The sequence below is a fragment of the Pongo pygmaeus genome, chromosome 4 (genome assembly GCF_028885625.2).
Source record: "Pongo pygmaeus isolate AG05252 chromosome 4, NHGRI_mPonPyg2-v2.0_pri, whole genome shotgun sequence".
Taxonomy (NCBI): Eukaryota; Metazoa; Chordata; class Mammalia; order Primates; family Hominidae; genus Pongo; species Pongo pygmaeus.
This window is the reverse complement of record NC_072377.2, coordinates 89,033,720-89,047,582: the sequence shown is the minus strand read 5'-3', so window position 1 is coordinate 89,047,582 and position 13,863 is coordinate 89,033,720.

Here is a 13,863-nt window from a genome sequence, read left to right as displayed (position 1 = left end):
ATAAACTAATAGTTGTTTGCAGACATACAGATTCATTTATTAGAATCTGAAGAAACGAAATTAAATTGATATGCCTTGAAATGTAAGCTTAATTTTTTTTTTTAACATCACACCTGCTGTTAAGATCTTTTTCATTCAGTGCCAGAAGTGCTGAACTCAGTTAAAAGTGTTAATAGAATGGAGATGGAAATTCAGAAACTGCTCTTGGAATACTGAAGAGCAGTTACATTGTTCCTCTGATACATGTATAGATCCAAATTTGAAAGACAAATTTGCGCAGGTAATGTTACATAGCAGCAAGTGCATCTCTGCTACATGCTGTTACCCAGGGACTCCTGTATCTTTGATCTAATGACTCTGCAGTCATCTACGGTGAAGTCCTCAAAGATTTTAGTCTCAGAAGCCTTTCCATTTCTGAGAATTGTTAAGAATCGCAAGGTCTTTTCATTTAAATAAGTTATATCAATTGACATTTACTATAGTAAAAATTTAAACAGATTCAATTTTAGAGATATTTATTTACTCCATTTAAAAACAGTAATAAATTCATTACATATTAGTGTAATTAATATTTTTAAAGGTATATTTTTCAACAAAGAAAATTTGTGAGAATAGTGACATTGTTTCACATTGTTGCAAGTCTCTTTAGTGTCTAGCTTAGCAGATGACAGCTACATTCAGATATCTGCCTCTGCATTTGGTAGTTTTCAGTATCTCATGTCATGTAGCATTTGGAACACTGTGCTGTGCATTTTCAGAGAATAAGTTTAAAAATACTTGAGTATTACTTAAAATTAGATATATTTAAAATAATTTTGAAAAGTAAAAGCAAGATTTTAACATCTCAGTATTAATTTTAAAATACCTTACCCATTCAGGGTACTGAAAGAGCACTGGGGATTCCCAGAGGTGCCTGGAGGACACTTTGAGAACCACTGCTCTAGGGCCGTGTATTCCAATTAGGGAAGATGTTTCCAAACTATTTAGTTTATGGTTCCCTTACTGTCTCAATCATTTTTTAAAGTGTGACAAGAAAAAAGTAATATGCTAAAATTTTCCTTTGTAAGTATTTGGGTTCAAACAGCTTAATAAACATGTCCTAGCAACTTAATAGCTATTTTTAAAATAAAGATAAAATACTATAAATATTTTGTTTTATATTATTCTTAAACAACCATAATTTCTTATTATGGGATGATTACACAATTTCTTAATTATGCAATTATATCGGAAATAGTCACCCACATTGCCACTGCTGTATTTTCCTATGGTACTTTCTTTTTTTAACGAACTTTTAATTTTAAAACAGTTTTAGATTTATAGAGAACTGTGAGAAGATAAGAAAGTTCTTATAAGCCTAAACCTAGTTTCCTATATTATTAACATATTCATACAAGTGTGGTTCACTTGTTATAATTATTATTAATTTAAGACTGTACTCGGATTTTCTTAGTTTTTACCTCATGTTCTGTTTCTATCCCATGATCACATTTACTTATCATGTCTCCTTTGGCTCCTCTTGACTCTGAAATTTCATCAGATTTTTCTTTGTGTAATGACTTTGACAACCTTGAGGAGTACTGTACAAGTATTTTGCAGAATGCCCCTAAATAAGGATTTGTCTAATGGTCTTCTCATGATTGGAGTGGATTTACTGGAGAATGATCGCATAGGTATATGCCAGTTTCATCACATCATATTGAAGGCACTTACTATTCATATGACTACTCACTGTTGATGCTTGGCTGAGGTAATGTTTGTCAGGTTTCTCTACTGTAAAATTACTCTTTTTCCCGTTTTCCATACTGTAGTCATTAGTCCTTAGAAGGAAGTATGTGCAGTCCATACTGCTTGAGAGCAGAAAATTATTTGGAAATTGTCTGCACTTGAGGTTTTTTTTTGTTTTTTTTTTTTTGCTTATTTTTGTTTTTGTTATTGATTTTCCAATATCTACCGTGATGACCTGGAAGAGCTCCTGATGATAAAACAAAACAGTTAGGCCGCCTATAACTGAGTCCCCTGGGAGCTTTAACCTCTTAGCTTGTCCAGATTGGGCCTTCAGCAAATCAGCAATTACAGTTTCAGGTTTTTGTGCCCCAGCATTGGTTTCTGCAACAGTTTCTGTTAATGAGTTTCTGCTCTGGTAATTTGTGATGCTCTGTATCCACATGTCTATCTCTCCAATTTTTGGAACAGCTGTTTGCACTGTGACCTCATTTTTCTGAAAACTTTTCTGAAGAAAAGTTGTTGATTTTTCTTTTTGTTCAGCTTTTAATTTGTTGTTTTGAATGGAGTGAAAACTTTTAAGTTTCCTATATGCCATACTGAAAATCAGAAGTGGTGGTTTATATTTTTGGAAAGATTTAATTATTGATTTATGGAGCTCTTCAGGTAATCTATTACAATTTTTGTAATTTTTGTAAGTTGTGTCTTTCAAAGAATTGGTTCATTTCATCTGATTTTAAATTTTTTGGCATAGAGTTGTTCATAATATTTCTTTTTTTATCCTTGAAATAATAACATTGGGAGAAATAGTAATGACCTCTCTTTTATTTCTGATATGCAGGATTTGTGTCTTCTCTCTTCTCTTTCTCTCTCCCTTTTTCTTTTGTTAGCCTGGATATATGTTTAACAATGTTAGTTATCTTTTTTAAACGATCAGATTTGGACTTTGGTTGTGTTAAGGATCTTTTTTTTTTTTGAAACATTTATTTTAGGTTGGGGTGGGTACATGTGCAGGTTTGTTACATGGGCAAATAGTGTGTTTCTGTGGGTTTGTGTACAAATGATTTTATCACCCAGGTAGTGAGCATAGTATATAGTACTTGATAGGTAGGTTTTTTTGTTTGTTTGTTTGTTTGTTTTTTGTTTTTGTTTTTGTTTTTGTTTTGAGATGGAGTCTCAACCTGTTACCCAGGCTGGATTGCAACGGCGTGATCTCTGCTCACTGCAACCTCCACCTCCTGGGTTCAAGTGATTCTCCTGACTCAGCCTCCCGAGTAGCTGGGATTACAGGTGCACCCCACGACGCCTGGCTAATTTTTTGTATCTTTAGTAGAGATGCGGTTTCACCATGTTGGCCAGGCTGGCTTCGAACTCCTGACTTCGTGATCCACCCGCCTTGGCCTCCCAAAGTCCTGGGATTACAAACATGAGCCACTGCACTCGGCAGATAGGTAATTTTTTATCTTCACTCTCCTCCTAGCCTCCAACCTCAAGTAAGCCCTGATCTCTATTGTTCCCCTCTTTGTGTCCATGCATTCTCAATGTTTAGCTTCCACTTCAGAGTGAAACATGTTTTCTGTTCCTGGGTTTATTTGCTGAAGATAACGGCCCCCAGCTGCATTCATGTTTCTGCAAAGGAAACAATTCCATTCTTTTATGGCTGCATAGTAGTCCATGATGTATATGTACCTCATTTTCTTTATCCAGCCCACTATTAATGGACATCTAGGTTGATTCTATGTCTTCGCTATTGTGAAAAGTGCTGCAATGAACATGGGCATGCACAAGTCTTTATCATAGAATAATTTATATTCTTTTGGGTATATTCCCAGTAATTGCATTGCTGAGTCAAATGGTAGTTTTGTTTTAAGTTGTTTGAGAAATCTCCAAAGTGCTATCCACAGTGGGTGAATTAATTTATATTCCTACCAGCAATGTATAAGCATTCCCTTTTGTCTGCAACCTCACCAACATCTGTTTATTTATTGAATAAACACATACTAACTGGTGTGAGATGGTGTCTCACTGTGCTTTTGATTTGCATTTGCATTTCCCTAATGATTAGTGATGTTGATCATTTTTATTTTATTTATTTATTATTAATCATTTTTATTTTATTTTATTTTAAACGGAGTCTTGCTCTGTTGCCCAGGCTGGAGTGCAATGGTGCAGTTTCGCCTCACTGCAACCTCTGCCTCCCAGGCTCAAGCAATTCTCCTGCCTCAGCCTCCCAGGAAGCTGGGATTACAGGCACGTGCCTCTGTGCCCAGCTAATTTTTGTATCTTTAGTAGAGACGGGGTTTCACCATGTTGTCCAGGCTGGTCTTGAACTCCTGACATCAGGTGATCCACCCACCTCAGCCTCCCAAAGTGCTGGGATTATAGGTATGATACATCACGTCTGGCTGAGCATTTTTTCATATGCTTGTTGGCCACATGTGTGTCTTCTTTGGAGAATTGTCTGTTCATATCCTTTGCAATTTTTGATTTAAGTTCCTTATAGATTATGGATATTAGACCTTTGTTGAATGTATAGCTTGCATTTTTTTTCCCTTTCTGTAGATTTCTGTTTACTCTGTTGATAGTTTATTTCGCTGTGCAGAAGCTTTTCAGTTTAATTAGGTCCTACTTGTCTATTTTTGTTTTTGCTGCAGTTGCTTTTGGAGTCTTCATGATGAAATCTATGCCAAGGCATATGTCTAGAATAGTATTTCCTAGATTTTCTTCTAGGATTTTTACAGATTTAGGTTTTACTTTTAAGTCTTTAAAACATGTTGAATTGATTTTTGTATATGGTGTAAATAATGGTTTTAATTTCAGTCTTCTTCATATGGCTAGCCAGTTATCCCAGCAACATTTGTTAAATAGGGAGTCCTTTCCCCTGTGTTTGTAATTGTTGATGGTCAAATGGTTGAAGTTATGGGCCTTTATTTCTGGGTTCTCTAACCTGTTCAGTTAGTCTATGTATCCGTTTTTCGTACCAGTATCATGCTGTTTTGGTTACTGTAGCTCCGTAGTATAGATTGGTGTTGGGTAGTATGATTTCTCTAGCTTCGTTCTTTTCACTTAGGATTGCTTTGGATATTCAGGTTCTTTATTGATTCCCTATGCATAGTTTATTTTAATTCTGTGAAAAATGACATTCACAGTTGGATAGGAATAGAATAGAACCTGTAAATTGTTTTTGGCAGTATGGCCATTTTAACCATATTGATTTTTCCTGTTCAGGATCATGGAACTTTTTTATTTTATTGTGTCATCTCTGATTTTTGTCAGTAGTAATTTGTAATTCTCATTGTCAGGTTCTTTCACCTCCTTGGTTAGCTATATTTCCAGGTATTTTATTCTTTTTTTGGCTATCATAAATGAGATTCTTGATTTAGTTCTCAGCTTTGACATTATTGGTGTATAGAAATGCTACTGATTTTTGAACATTAACTTTGCATCCTAAAACTTTACTGAAGTTATTAGGTGTAGGAGCCTTTGGGCAGAGACTGTGGGGTTTTCTAGGTGTAGAATTATATCATCTGTAAAGAGAGATAGTTTGACTTTTTCTCTTCCTGTCTGGGTGCGTTTTACATTTTTCTCTTGTGCGATTGCTCTGGCTAAGACTTCCAGTACTACACTGAATAGGAGTGGTGAGAGTGAGCATCTTTGTCTTGTTTCAGGCCTCAGGGGAATGCTTTCAGCTTTTGTCCGTTCAGTATGATGATGACTGTGGCTTTGTCATACATGGCTCTTATTTTGAGGTGTTCCCTTGATGACTAATTTGTTGTTTTTTTAAAACAGGAAGTGATGTTGAATTTTGTTGAAAGCCTTTTCTGAGTCTATTGAGATGATCATGTGGTTTTTGTTTTTAGTTGCGTATGACATCAATCACATTTATTTATTTGTGTATGTTGAACTAACTTTGCATCCCAGGAATTAAAGCCTACATAATCATGGTAGATTAGCTTTTTGATGTGCTTCTGAATTCTATTTGGTAGTATTTTGTTGATAATTTTTGCATATGTGTTCATCAAGGATATGAAATTTTTCTTTCTCTTAGTGTCTCTGCCAGGTTTTAGTATCAGAATGATGCTGGGCTCATAGAATGAGTTAGGAAAGAGTCCCCTCGCTTTGATTCTCTGGAATAATATCAGTAAGATTGGTATCAGCTCTTCTTTATACATCTGGTAGAATTCAGTTGTGAATCTATCTGGCCCAGGGATTTTTCTGGTTGGCAGGCTTTTTGGTACTGATACAATTCCAGAACTCATTATTGGTCCGTTCAGGTATTCAATTTCTTCCTGATTCAATCTTAATATGTTATATGTTTCTAGGAATTTATCCATTTTTTTAGCTTTTATTGTTTGCGGAAATAGGTGTTCATAATTGTCTCTGATAGTTTTTTTTTTTTTTTTGGTTTGTGTGTTTGTATTTCTATGGGATTGGCAGTAATGTCATTTCGGACTGTATTTATTGGGGGCTTCTCCCTTCTTTAAATTAACCTAGCTAGTAGTCTATCAAACTTATTTATTCTTTTAAATAACCGGCTTTTGATTTCATTGATCTTTTACAGGCATTTTCACATCTCAATTTTGTTCAGTTCAGCTCTGATTTCGGCTATTTCTTTTCTTTTGCTAGGTTTGGTGTTGGCTTACTCTGGTTTTTGTATTTCCTGTAGGTGTGATATTAGGTTGTTAATTTGAGATCTTTCTAACTTTTTGATGTAGGCATTTAGTGCTATAAACTTTCCTCTTACCATTGGTTTAGCTGTGTCCCAAGATTCTGGTATATTGTATCTTTGTTTTCATTAGTTTCCAAGAATTTTTTAATTTCTGCCTTAATTTTATTCTTTACCCAAAAGTCATTCAGGAGCAGATTGTTTAATATCTATGTAATTGTGTGATTTTATGCTTTGTTGTCAAGTGCATACACATTTAGGATTTTTATATTTTTTGTAAAATTGACCCCTTTATTATTGGACCTCTGCATGTAATGGTAGACAAGAAAATTCAATGCATAGGGAAGACATATCTTGGCCACATGTTAATAGCAGGTATTAGGTAAATGGTCCCACCTACATGTAAAGGCTCTGAGAAATGTCTAGGAGGATGCAAAGGAGATAATAACATGGCTATTGAGAAATAAATCACTATTAGCTTTGTCTCTTCTGTGTTTTTGGAAACACTCTCAAGCTGAATGCTGAATTATTAATTCAATTTTATGTTCATGTAATCTGTGTTTTACTGTATCCATTATATTTTGATATTAATAATCCTCTTTTCTGAATATAGTCTTGGTTAGTATTTGGAAGTTTTCTACTATGCAACGTCCTCTTGGTTATCATTGAAAATCTAAGTTAAATATTTTACATATTGTTTTATATCATACTATAAGTTTGCTTTCTTCATGAATATTATTTCCGGTTTCTTAGAATGAGCCAATCCTTTTGATGTTGTGTGCCTTTTATGTGCCTCTTAATTTATTTCTTTTTTAAAAAAATTTAATATAGAGAAACTGGCATTTTTCAAAGAAATTAGTTAAATAAATTGTACAGGCCACTGCTCAAATATTTTTATTTTTCAAAAATGTGAAACAGAATAGGTTTGTTTCCATAATTTTATTTTGCACTTTCAAGATTTTAAGTGTATGTAATATCTGAAAATTTTAGGCTTTTTCAATTATTTCACATTTATTTTTCCTTGATAATTTCAATGAGATTTTTACAAAACAGGAAACAAATGCTTAGCTTCAAATCATTATCTTATGACTGGGTCACTTTAAAAATATCTTTCACATTTATAAACGTATATACTTTAAATAGCAAATGTCTTCTGGCTTTTTATTCGTTTGGTGTTTCTCTTAGTCTGCTTTGTGCTAGTATAACAGAATAGCACAGACTGAGTAATTTATAATGAACAGAAATTTATTTCTCACAGTTCTTGAGGCTGGGAAGTCCAAGATTAGGCTGACAGCATCTGGCCTTCTTGCTGCAGCATAGCATGGCAGAAGTTCATCACATGGTGAAAGGACAAGGAGAGGGACAGATCGAGAGAGAACAGGGGACTCAAACTGCCCCTTTCGTTATGAACCCACTCCTGAGGTAACAAGTCTACTCCCACTCTAACAGCCTTAATCCATTCACTCCACACTCGAGGCCTAATTACCTAATCATCAGGCCCCACTTTCCAATACTGTTGCACTGGGGATTACATGTCCAACACATGCTTGTCTGGGAGACACATTCAACCCATAGCAGTGTTTTTAAAGCAGGGAGGCAGTTCATTTATTTATTTTTTTGTATAAGAATAACTATGTACAATTCTGTATTGATTGACTAATTAGGCCTGGTTACATACATTGACCACTTAAGTAAGAGTTGCTTAAGAAAACTCATACATGCATGTTCTTTCTTATGTAACAAGAATATTGGTAAGTTCATTTAACAATAAAAGTATCAATATTCTTGTTACACGAGAAAGCGTTAAATTGTAGTTAAATAAATTGTCAAGTTTAGGTTGAGGCTCCGTCTTCATGAAATCATGTTCATTAACATTTCTCTTCTGCTCATATGGAAGATGCCATTCTTGCCCTCATGGGCTGAGCATGAGAACTGCATTTTACACAGGAAGAAGAGGATTGAAGTCAAAGCAAAAAATGATAAAATAGCTAAGACTACATCTCAAATCAATTTGCTTAACTAATAAAAACATATAGTATATATTCTACAAAATAGTACAGTATGATTATTATAGAAATAAACAACATCAAATTCATCTCTAACAATACTATAGTAAAAAGCTAGTTATTTGATCATCATCTCTAGTATATAGTTTATTTTCTGGTGAAGGAAAAATAAATTGTCCATTTTTAGAAAATGTAGTGTGTGACTTGCTATTTTACATTTGTCATTTTTTTTTCATCTTATGCTATCTCAAGATATTCTGATATAACATTGTAATTATCTGGCTAAACTCATAATGTAGATTATCAACTTGCTAATCTAGTGAATATACTTTTAATTTTATAATGGATATGTAGCAATATAAATTTAAAGAAGATAAAAGTAATTTTTAGAATGCTACATTACTCTCACAAAAAACTTTCTTCATGTTCTTGTTTCTCTTCTTGTCAGTAGACTCTGCAACATAATCTAAAATTTAAATGACAAAGTAATGTAATTTATGTTATATCTTGTTAAGGAATACAACCATTTTTTGGGTATATTGTTTTACTTCTAAGGAGCTTGAAGTGAACCTATGTTCAAATTACACAGAGGATATCAACTATTTTTGAAAGTTTCTAAAACCAGCCAGGCATGGGGGCATGCACCTGTCATCCCAGCTACTCGGGAGACTAAGATAGGAGGATCACTTGAGCCTAGGAGGTAGAGCTGTGATTGTACCACTACACTCCAACCTGAGGGATAGAGCAAGACCCTGTCTCAATTAAAAAATAATAATAATAATAACAAACATCCTGAAACCAACCATTATTCATATTTCCTTTGGTGCTAAATTTGAAGCAATGTCATTAAAAAGAAAGTTAATGTGGATTGTAAATAATATTTTCCACTAAATCTGGAAAAAAATATATATATATATGGATAAATCATAAGTTTATGTTATGTGTTTTACAGAAAGGAACTATCCCAGTCTTACATTTGAATATGTTGTGTGCATATATTATATTATATGTATGTTGTAATATATTATATTATATGTATGTTATATTATATGTATATTATATGTGTTAAGATTTGATAGAGATGATCATAAAATCATTAATATTTATTATTAAATGATAGGGTGAGGGTCCATATTGATAATATTACCTTAGTCACTGAGTGATAATTGTGTGCAAAATAAAATTTTAACTTCACTAAGAAAGGAGTCAAAATACATGGCCTTTATAATTTTTTTTTTTTTTTTGCTTATCCGCATGTGAGTTTCCAAACTCAATCATGTTACTAGACACATAACAGTGAATGAATCATTTAAACTCTATAAAACTTAGATTCTATTTTTTTCAAATTGGAATGTCAATTATATTTATCTGTATGTTATTTCGAGAATTCATTAAAATCAACAAAGTATCAAATACAGTTCCTGGCACATAATAAATGTTTTATAAATGTTAGTAATTATCTATTTTTCATACTTTATGTTCTACCTCTGCTTTTTTATAATTTTCATGTTTTATTATTGCCATAGTAATTAATATAATTATTCCTACTGTGATTCAAACTCCCCACCTAGCAATTATTTATCCTACACATGATCATGTAGGACAATCTTATTTTATCCTACAGAAAATAATCCTTTTTTCTTATTACAAAATAATAAGGAAAAATATAAAAGAATTATTATCTTCTGTAGAATAAATAATAATTTAGCCTATATGATCAGCTATGAAAAGGTAGAAACCGAAAGAAGTTTTTATAATTAAATTCTTACAAACAATAAATTCATAAATGATAACATTGGGATTTGAACAACCAAAAACATTTTCTTTTCTGGCATAAATCACCGTGTGTAATACAATGGAAATCAAATCAGATAAATGTAAGAAACACAATGCAGATTTAGTTTTCCATGAGTTCTATTAAGATACATTGGCAAGACTATTCTTAGCATTTATAAAAATCTGAACCGCACTTTTATGATTTAGAATTCTTATCTCAGAGAATAAAAACACAAAAGTACTTAGAAATTATCTTTTATTGTTTAGTTTCTCTTGTAATTTCAACAAATAGTAGGTGGACTAGTGAATATATATTGCAGAAAGACACATTTGTCCTGAAGAAGAAGATAAATGTGTCAAGCCAACAGAACTATGTGGAGCATTCAGCTCCATCTAAGAAGGTAGTGTCTTTTCGTAAAATGTTCAAGCAAAGAATTGAACAGAAACAGTAACTTCTGTATCTAGTATTTGAATTCCTTCCAACACAACTTAGATTTATTTCCTTTAAAAGACTAGCTCTTATAGTCTATATGAAGAAATGAAAATATTCCCCAAAGCAATAACATAAGTAACAACATTTTCTTGGCATAGATAACTATAATTTGGACTTCAGAAAAAAATATAATAACTCACTTTTATTGAGCAGTTATGGCATATCAGGTACTTTTGCTATGCTATGACGTTTGCATGTATGATTTCAATCACCTTCAACATTAATAAGGTAGGTCTTGTTATTTTGATATTTTACACATGAGTAAAGACAGCGCCATGAAGATAAAAAGACATACAATTTATTATGGTACCAGGATCAAATTTCAAAATTATGCTTTTGAGGAGTAAAGTGCATTATGAATAGGGGAGTAACATAAACATTAGCGAAGATGGGATTTAGCATAGAAGGCTAAAGATAATCAGGAAGTTGATTAAATATAGAAGATCTAGCTATGGAGTACTGAGTTTAGTGTGACAGAGAAATTAGATTATAGAGCGCTGGAAAAGTAAAGAGAAGAGTTTAAGTTGATTGAGTAACCAGTGAATAAACTTCTGGATCATTACAAAGCAGATGAAAACATGCTTTTAGGAATACTGGAAACCAAATGAAGAATGTATTTAAGTGGAAAGATCAACTACAGATAAAGCCTTGTTAAGCATTTACAGCAACTCATCATCAAGTGAGAATGAGAGAATCATTGTTATTTGGTTCTAAAAAAGAGATTCAAATAAAATTATTATTATCTGAATAATGGACAATTGTTACTGACAATTTCTATAAAGAATTAACAAAAATTAAAAAATATTATTTTAGAAGAAAATTTATGTTTGTAAAATATTCATACTATGAATCAGTGGCTCTGATACATTCAGAAGTAATAGAAGTAATTCTGTGATTTTATGGAATAAGAAGGGATTCCACTAGTTTTATAGCAGCTCAAAAGTTCACCAATATTATGGACAGTTTGATAACTGTAATATCAAGAACACTGTGCTTGTCACTTAGTTGGAGTTACCTCTAAAATATAGTTTATATAGCGAAACACCTAAAGAAAATGAAAGAATGGTAGGTCATAAAAGCCAAACAGGATGAGGAATAAAATTTTATAACTCACTTTCAGTCAGTTCTACTAAAAAAATAAAAAATAAAAAAGGAAACATAAAGATTGCTTATCATGGCTAAGGAATGTCAATGGTTGGCAGTTTATTATCAGAGTAATTGAAGATTTATGATAAAATTTAACAATGTATGTAAACATCTTAAAAGCTGTAAGTCGAATATGGGTATCATATGCTTGTATGCAATTGATTCTGTCTATAAAGTAGGACTATACTTAGTTATATATAAATAAGAAAGGGTAAGTATAGGAGATTATGGATAAGCTAGATAGTTTAATAAAAAGATGCCTTTATAGAACAGGAAGGACAATACTGAGGTCACACAAAATGTCCCCAGAGAAAATAAATGAAATAGAAAATCTCGTCTAAGCTGTTTAAGAGAAAACACATGATTATGTGGAAATGGAGATTATATCTGTATAATTGGAGTGAAATGATAAGACACAATGAAGTAAGTTGTACATTGACATTAAAAGTTGCATGATTTAAACTTAGTAGAGTTGAGAGTTTCAGAAACGAAGCTTTGATAAAGAATTCGAGGCAGGAAAAAGAAAAGAGTAAACATAAGAAAAACTCTTCCCTGTGTCAAAATCTCACTCTGTTTGTGGTTGGTTATGGGAGCTGAGTAAACTTGAGAATTAATTTCTCAAGACAAATAAAGCAAAATCATTGTTGCTTTTCTGTCTTTGACCTGTTATGAGGGAAAAAAGATTTTTTCTCCCGATAGCAATACCAGGAAATTCTCCTGTTGGTAAAATTAAATTTGGTGCTATCAGTTTAGGCCTTATTGAATGCACTGCTTGGCTCAAGAGAACTAGCCAGTTGCCAGACTGAACGTCAACTGAAACATTGCAGCATGGTTGATATTAATGTTTGGAAGCTCCAACCTTCTGGATAGGTCTAAAAATTATAGTTTTGCATGATGAAGATGATCTTCTAAGCCTATTGTTTTTTTCTTGAACCAAAATTTAAAAATATATTAAATTAATTGTACATTTTTCATGTAAGATTATGAGGCATATTGATCTACTGAGAGGTAGCTATTTCCATATGGGTGAAAACATCCCTGAACTAAAGATCACAGAAATTGATGTTTCTATGGCCTTGTTTTTACTTGATTATTAGTAATATTCTTATATTAATAGTTATGAATATGAGTTTAAAAAACAGATTTTTAATTGGTAGTCATAGGTTGATAATTCCAAGAGGCAGGGTTGTGCTGAGTACATGTTAATCACTGAGTGAAACCTCTTCCAGGGGTAATTTTTAAATATTCATCCTCAACTTTCTAATGTATTATAGCTAGATTTGCTGAGGGAAATATATCCACTAAAGTATTTCTTTCATTAGTTTCCTCTGAAAAGAGTAAATTAAAAAAGTATGAAGGAGCTCTCTTTATTCCACTGTAAGAGTCTGCCTTGAGCAGACAGCATAATTGGATAATGAGTGGGCACTCTAATATGCCAAGAACAAGAATATGGCTTATCCCAAATATGCAGCGACCAATTTATTATAGAAATGGACACTGAGGAGTGACAGAAGAGACAGAATAAAGAAGAGATAAGTAGAAGGAATAAAGTAGAATATTTTTAAAAGAAAATTTCAAGAACATAGAAGCAGGGAGTTAGGGAACTAATGTATGTTCTACTCATTAATAAATGAAAAGTGGAATGTAGAATAGGGCAGTCTGACACAAAAGAATAGTATACAGTCTAAAAATCACATTCTGGAGTAACCCAGAAAAACGTATCTTCCTCCAGTCAAAATGGTGTGTGAGAGAGTGTGTGTTTGTGTGTGTTTTGGGGGGAGGTACAGATAAATTTTAGCTCTTGCATTTATAGTCAATAAGGGTGATCCTCCATGAAGTATCTCTCTACTAGTGTGTATCAGGAGAAACGGGGAAGAGAGCAGGGGCTGGAGGCACCGTGGCTTTCTCCTCACCCAAGTTTAAAGTTAACTAATGTAAAGCAAAAATAAAGTGGGTAACAGTCCTGAAAAATTTGAGCAAACAAAACTGAAGGCCTGGGGCCGGGCGCCGTGGCTCACGCCTATATCCCAGCACCTTGGGAGGCCGAAGCG